Source organism: Urocitellus parryii, chromosome 1 (assembly GCF_045843805.1).
Source record: "Urocitellus parryii isolate mUroPar1 chromosome 1, mUroPar1.hap1, whole genome shotgun sequence".
In the NCBI taxonomy this organism is placed as follows: domain Eukaryota; kingdom Metazoa; phylum Chordata; class Mammalia; order Rodentia; family Sciuridae; genus Urocitellus; species Urocitellus parryii.
The window spans coordinates 133,076,148-133,084,054 of record NC_135531.1 but is presented as its reverse complement, the minus strand read 5'-3'; the positions used below and the strand labels follow the sequence as shown (position 1 = coordinate 133,084,054).

The following is a 7,907-nucleotide window of genomic DNA, read 5'->3' as shown; positions in this document are numbered from 1 at the left end:
TATCCCCTGGCAGTCCTGGTCCTGTGTGCTTCTGTGGCTACCACAGATAAAAATGGGCTGGACTTAACCCTGGACTGTGTGGAAGGAGCTGTGAGGCTTAAATTATCTTTGGGGTTTGTCCTGCCTTCCCAGGAATTGGGCCAATAGCACAGAAGGAAGAAGTCCACAATGGGAGAGCAGAATTTCCAGGAACAGAAAAGTGAAACCAAATTTCTGTAATCTTCTTTTCCCAGCAGTAGACCCTTTGCTGGGCATTGAAAGTGAAAGATGGGTGGCCAGGGATTTTGCATGCTTTTGGAATGATAGCTGAGGGAAAGGCACAGGATAACCCAGGCACTGGGTCTTCACAGTGACTGAGGAGGGATCACTCCAACCAACCCCTGGCTTCAGAGATCATCCAAATCTGGACTTACAAAACATAAGCCAGAGTCCTGGGCAAATGTTACTTATGTCCTGCCTATGAACTCCACAACCAGCCTCTATGTAGTAAATAATAGGTCTGCCCTATGTCCTTGGTCCCTAGTGCAGAGTTTTAAAATCCCTAGGAATTTTCAGTGACCAGAGGATCTTTGTTAATTTATTGTGGGTTCCTTGGGATTCTACATAGAAAGAAAAAACTAACCAAGGAGCTCAGGTTCAATAATTCACTAGAATAACTCAGAAATCAGAAAAGTGTTATACTTACAGTTCCAGTTATATTATAAAGGGCACACATAGGGCAAAGTATGGAAGGAAGCACAGAGCTTCCATCCTTTCCCCAGGGAATCAGAGCACAGCACCTTGTGAACACATTGCCTGGAAAGCTCCAGAGGCTGCATTGGTTGATTGATTAAATCATTGACAATTTGATTGATCACAATCACAAAGCTGATTCCTTTACCTCCCTGGCGATTGTCACTCCCTAAATATAACCCTCTAATGATTTGGTTGATTTTTCTAGTGACCAGTCTTCATCTTGAAACATGTAGGGACATACAAAAAAGTTTTATATTGTTTGAATACAGACTATGATAATTTAAGTGATATGTGCATATTTCAAACTTTAAAATAGAAATTAGAGCCAGCGGTGGTAGCACACACCTGTAGCACACCCAGTGGCTTGAGATGTGGAGTCAGGAGGATTGCAAGTTCAAAGCCAGCCTCAGCAAAAGCAAGATGCTAAGCAACTCAGTGAGATCCTGTTTAATAAAATACAAAATAGGGCTAGGGATGTGGCTCAGAGTTCAATCCCTGGTTATCCCCCCCAAAAAAAGTAGAAATTAAAAGCTAGAATATGAGTTAATAAACCAATAGAAAGCAAAAATGGAGTAAAATTATACTTATTTAATTTTTAAAATGACAGGAGACAAGGATAAAGGAATAAAAAGCAAATGGAAAAACAAACAAGGAGAAGGTAAATACAAATTCCAGATATAAGTACTTGCATTAAATGTCAATAAAGTGACTATGCCAATTAAAAGTAGAAAGAAATTGTCAAAATGCTTGGGAATTCAAGAACGTAGTACGCTGCTTATTTCCATGCATCTTGTACAAATATGGATAAGTTTAAAAATAAAATGATGGAAAATACATATGAGCCAATGCTTAATCATAGTCTTGAAAAATATGTTTCAGAATAGAATATTACTTGGAATAAAGAGGGGCATTTAAAGGTTAGGGATGGGGCTGGGGATGTGTCCGCCGAAAAAATTCTCTCTCTCTCTCTCTCTCTCTCTCTCTCTCTCTCTCTCTCTCTTAAAAAAAAAATAAAGGTTAGGGATGTAGTTCAGTGACAGAGTATGCACTTAGCATGTACAGGCCTGCTGTTCTATCTTAGCAGCAGTATCAGCAGTGGTGGCAGCAGCAGCAGTAGCAGCAGCAGCAGCAGCATTAGCACCACCAACAACAAAGAGGGACATTTGATTATAATAAAAGGAGCAGTTGAGAAACTGTTATCCTTTCATTTGGTCATAATTAAAATATCAGTTGAGCATAGACATGCAACAATAATAGAATTTCAAAATACTTGAAGCAAAAGTGTCATAAGTATAAGGAAAAATTACACAAATCCTCAAATGCATTCCTCTGTCATTAATTGGTTATATAAGTACACAAAAATTCAGTAAGGTTGTAAAAGACTTGAAGGCAGATAAACTAATTTGACCAAATTGGCATATATAAAAATATTAAGAAACTACAGAGTACAATTTATTTTTAATTACAGGAGAAACTTTTATCCCAATAGATAATATGCTGGTGTACAAAACAAGTCTCATAATTTTGAAAGGATCCAAATTGGGGACCCTTAAATGTGCATGGTGCTTTTTTTTCTCACAGATTTTAAAATTCTTTCTTTGTTTTGTGTTTTGGCAGTTTGGCTATATAATATAAAATTATAAATATATTTTCTTGTCATGTCTATTTGAGGTCAGATAAGCCTCCTTTACATGGATGTCTGTATATTTTCCAGAATTAGGAAAGTTTTCTACTATTTTATCATTAAATAGATTTTCTATGACCTTAACTCTTTTCTTCTCATCTTCAGATATTCTAAGAAATATAGATTTGTTCATTTTTTAATGGTGATCAAGATATCTTGAATGCTTTCTTCATTCTTTTTTTTTCTTTTCTTTTTCTTTTTTGTTTCACTGGAACAGTTTTCAAAATGTTGTAATTCACTAAAAATTGTCTTAAATTCAGAGATTTTTCTGCTTTATCTATTATTTTATGGAGGCTTTCAACTGCAGTTCTTATTTGACTTATTGAGCTCTTCATTTCCAAGATTTCTCTTTTTCAAGATTTTTATATCTTTGCTAAATTTCTCCTTCGTATCCTCTAGTCTATCTAATTTCATTTAACTATTTCCTTGTATCCCCTTGGATCTCACTGAGCTATTATAATCATTCTTTTAAATTCTGGGTGCTCACTCTGTGGCTTCTCCTGAAGTAGGTATGGTATCCTCTACTTGGTGGTGGGGTATTCCTCAGGCCCTATTGATGCTACTAATGTGGGACTCTGACATGGGTGGTGCCAGCAATATAGAAGGGCATAAATAACTGTTGTTGGCCCAGAAGCTGCATGGGGAGAGGTGATGATGAGAATTTCAGCACCAAGTCTGTGGTCCCTATACCCAGTACTGACATCAGTGTGTGGTTAGAGAAAGTGCAGAGGTGGGGAATCATGGAACTCCTTTTTGCTACTTGGTTAGCAATGCCTGCCTGTGAGCTGAACCTCAGACATAGTCCCCTTTGGTCAAACATACATAAGTGGGGTGATATCTGTCTCCTTGGCGCCTTCAGCTGTAGGAGTGAGAACATGGCTACAGTCAGACAAAATTATTCTTAACTCCTCCAGCTGTACACTGCCAGGGCAGAATGATATCAGGAGCACCAGAGTTTCTCAAGGCTCCTGTACACAGGACAGCAACAGAAACCACAGTATTGCCTCCCAGACCTATTGGTAACTTGCACCTGAGCATGGCAGAGTGGGGAGATATGATGGTAACTGTATGGTCACCTACCTTCAGTCCTGGCACTGGCAGGAATCCACAGGTGGCTGACCATGCCCCTATCTCAGAGGACAATTTCCCTCATCTCCTGTTTATCAAGGACAGTGCCTTCCATTCCTTTCTGTGTCATAACATCTGTCTCCTACAGTGCAAAGTATCCGGTGAGCTTGGGTTGGAATCACTCTGCTGGATATGGATGAATTTGTGAGGCAGCTACTACTCAATTCCAAGTCAGTGCTGTGGTATCTGTTTGGGGTCCCAAATATGTAGAGGTTTCTGACCCCAAGAGCAGTTTAAATTCAGACAATAGAACCCTTTTCAAGATGGTTCCTAGCTAGTGTCATGGAGGTTTGCCAGGAGGTGATATGAGATCTTTCCCCAAAGCGAAGTTACTGTATAGATTTCAGTGACAACGGTGTGGTGGAATATGTCTGTAATTCCAGGCTCTTGGGGAGGCTGAATCAGCAGGATCCTAAGTTTGAGGCTAGCCCCAGCAATTTAGAGAGACCCTGTCTCAAAATAAAATATAAAGAGGGTTGGGGATGTATCTCAGTGTTTAAGCACTCCTGGGTTCAATCTCCTGTACTCCCCGCAACAAAGGAAAAAAAAAAAGTCCAAGTTAAGTTTGTTAAAGAGGCAGGTCCCCAGGTGGATTGGTGCTTCGTGGGGCACCGCACAGCGGCCTCCAGGGGCCCTTGGCGTGTGGCAGGCGCCCTTCACAGCAGCCTCTCTGGACTTCAGCTGTCGCTGGCCGGAGGGGAGGAGAGGTGGGGACTATGGTGGCCTTGGGTTTCTAAGGCCGGTGAAAAGCCTGGTCTAGTGTTAGAAGATAGCTCAAGGGCTGCTACTCCAGCACCGAGACCACGGCCAGGCACTTGCGCTGGAGGCTGCCCAAGGTCGTGCCACCGCGGTCAGGGGCCCCAGTGTAAGCGCCCACATCTCGGTTGGCTGTGCGACTACAGCTGCGGTATGGATTGCCTGTGCGAACCTCCTGCTAGTAAAACCATTATTTTATTGCAGCCTTGAAAACATGAATTTCCGTTTTGCTTTCAACTTCCATCTGAATCTTTGGTAACCTCATTTACTGGGAAAAAGGGAAGCATTCAGTACTGTGTGAAGGCAGTTTTGGAATGACCCAAGAAACCAGGTCAGGTGTAAAACGAGAACTCAAGGTTGTTAGTCATGTGGATGTCAACGCACCAGCATTATTGACTCCTGGGTTGAGAAAATGGTTGGCTGTTGGTTTGTTTTTTTTTTTTTTTTTTTTTCACTTTTCGTTCAGTCTTGCTGATGCTGAAATTGAAAAAAAGGGATACTGTAATGGAGAAGCTATTCCAATCTATGAAGAAATAGAGAATTGTTCTTCTCCTCTGATTGCCAAAGCACCTGTTTTTCCAAACCCAAATGTATTTGGCTAGTAGGAAAACAAAGACTATCTGTCACTTGATTGCCAGTGCGTGAGGAAACCACATAGCATCTGGGAGTACTGACACTTTGAATGAGAAAATTCTCAAAATCCCACCTGTTACTCCATCCATCCTGGATTTCTGCATTATCCTTAGCTGTATACATTCACATTCCTGGTGCTAAAAAATTGATGCTTGAGCATCAATCAGTTATTGGCACATTCCCTATAATGGTTTTAGCAGTATAAACTCCAGCGTTGGCAGCCAGTTTATCATGAATATGAGCTGGTTGACACTGATCCTGCCAGAACAGCCTGCAGCACCACCAAATTATGTAAATGTGGTATAAAAGGAAGTATTCTTTAGATAGGTTCCTCCTTACCCTCCAGCCACCTGACTGTGAGGGAGAAGCATGCTATCCTATGTTTGCCTGCATATAAGAATTCTAGCTTCAGTCACTTTATTCAAAGGTTGGTCCATGGCCTCCTGATGTAGAAGACACTGAGCCTATTTCCTTCATTCTCTATACTTCAGAAATTACTGTGTTCATCATCAAATTAGAATATTGCTTCTTTCCCCTGCCTTAATGAGGGTGAGGAAAAGAAGACTAACTTAAGACATAAGAATATGAGAATATTCCAGTGGGGCAATAGGATGATTGCGCGAGTTTATATGATGGTCATATGTCTCCTTTGAAAAATGGGGTGAAGATGAAAAAAGTTGGAGAATGTAATGGAAGTCCTGGTGATGGCAGAGTAAGTGAAGGAGTACTTGTGCTGACCTGAGCAGAGGGAGTCTGGAATTGGTGGGAACTCTGTGTGAGCATGCCTTTAAGAAGGCTTGTCAATGTAGAATGTAAGAAAGGTGTCCTGAACTTAAGGCAACCATGGATTCACTGGGAAGAGTTGCGGAGAGCCAAGCAGCGTAGAAGTGTATGTGTGAATGGGAAAATGACCTACTCTAAATACAAAGTGAGGCCCTCAGGTTTTAGCATCTTCCTGATTTCTTTCCATATTTCTCACTGATGTGAGCTGCTTCCCTCTGCCACACTTTCCCACCATGATGTTCAGCCTTACCTTGAACCCTGAGTGCTGAGGAATGGAGCTGGCCTTTTATGGACTAAGACCTTTGATACTATGAACCCCTCAAATAAACCTTTCATCCTTTACAATTGTACTGGTGGGGTCCTTTAGTCACAGCAGCAAAAAGCTGACTAAAATAGTTATTAATCATAAATGATTTTTATTCCTTGTCATTTTTATTTATTTCTGGTTTTTAATTTGAATTAGTTTCTCCTTTGATTGGCTATTATTCCAGTGTAGTTTCTTCCTTGGCTGATTTTCAATTTTATTTTTCATTTCTTCTTCATGAAAAAAATTGAGTGTTTTGTAGCTTAGGTTTTCTACTTGTGAATTCTTTTAACTTTTGTTTATCATGGAAGGTTTTAATTTCATCATTAACTCTGAAGCTTAATTTTGCTGGGTATAGAAATCTTGGTTGGCATCTATTTTCTTTCAGAGCCTGTTATATATTATTCCAGGACCTCTTAGCTTTGAGGCTCTGAATTGAGAAATCAGCTTAGATCTGGATTGGCTTCCCTCTAAAGGTGACCTTTTATTTTTCTCTGGCTCCCTTTAATATTCTATCCTTATACTATATGTTAGGTATTTTCATACAAATGTGTCTTGGCATGAGTTTATTGTAATTTTGGATATTGTAAGCCTCATCTACTTGATTTTCCATTTCATTCTTTAGGTTTGGAAATTTTTTGATATCATTATTTTATAGAATACCAATAATTGAATATTAAATACCAAGTCTTTTCATGTTATCCCATATTTTTTGAAATTTCTGTTCATGGTCTTATAACATCTTTTCTCCATGGCCAAATTTATTTTCAAGATTACATATTTTGTCTTCATTGTCTCTGATAGACCCAACCTTTCTTAAAATTGGGCATCTCCCCATAAAACCATGAAAAGATAATTTCGGCTTTACTATGAATTACTGCAAATTCTTTTTTTTTTTTTTTTTTTAAAGAGAGAGTGAGAGAGGAGAGAGAGAGAGAGAGAGAATTTTTAATATTTATTTTTTAGTTCTCGGCGGACACAACATCTTTGTTGGTATGTGGTGCTGAGGATCGAACCCGGGCCGCACGCATGCCAGGCGAGCGCGCTACCGCTTGAGCCACATCCCCAGCCCCCGAATTACTGCAAATTCTGAACCTACTTGGAATGCCTGCCCGTGCCCTGAACTCACCCAGGTCCAGTTTTCCCTGACCAGATAACAACCCTTTCCTAAACCTTAGTGACGCCTCATAAATTCTGGCCTTCCCTGGCCGGACAATGACCCTCTCTGAGTCTCTAAGATCTCCATAAATTCTGATGCCGGGGCCAGCAAAAATGTAAACTTGTGTTATGCTCCTCAGAGTGTTGTTATCTGTAACCCCCCCTTTTTGTAACTTTTTGGGCTATAAAACTGGGCCACAAAGAAGCCTCGGGGCTGTCTTGTTCCCGCCGTTTTGGGAGGGAAAGGCAGCCCGGCCGGTCGAAATAATAAGCTTGCTTTAATTTGATTTTAATTGGAGTCAGTGGTCTTTTCTTGCGTCCTGGTCTAACAGTCTCAAGCTCTGTCTTCCAAGTGATCTAGTCTGCTGGTGATGCTTTCCATTGAGTTTTCAATTTGATTTATTTATTCATTCATTTTGAGGATTTCTGCTTGAATTTTTTTTTCAGAATCTCTATCTCTTTATTGAAGTGATTTTTCACTTCATATATTTTTTCTCTGATGTCATTATTTATATCATTCTTTACCTCACAGGTAAGTTTAACTATGAACATTCTAAATTCCTTCTCTGACATTTCTTCCACTGTGATGTTGATGGATTCTGTTATTGAAGTATTTTGGTTTGTTTGGGGCAAATTGTTTTCTTGCTTTTTCATGTTGTTTCTATGTCTATCCATCTAACAATATGAATTTGAGGCAGTAGTTTCTACCCTGAGGACTTAAAGTAG

General features: G+C 40.0%; 1 pseudogene; it reads left to right on the top strand.

The window, feature by feature from the left end:
• Nucleotides 1-4,456: 4,456 nt before the first annotated feature.
• On the top strand, nt 4,457-5,480 carry LOC113176227 (arrestin domain-containing protein 4 pseudogene; annotated as a pseudogene).
• The last annotated feature ends 2,427 nt before the right edge of the window (nt 5,481-7,907 follow it).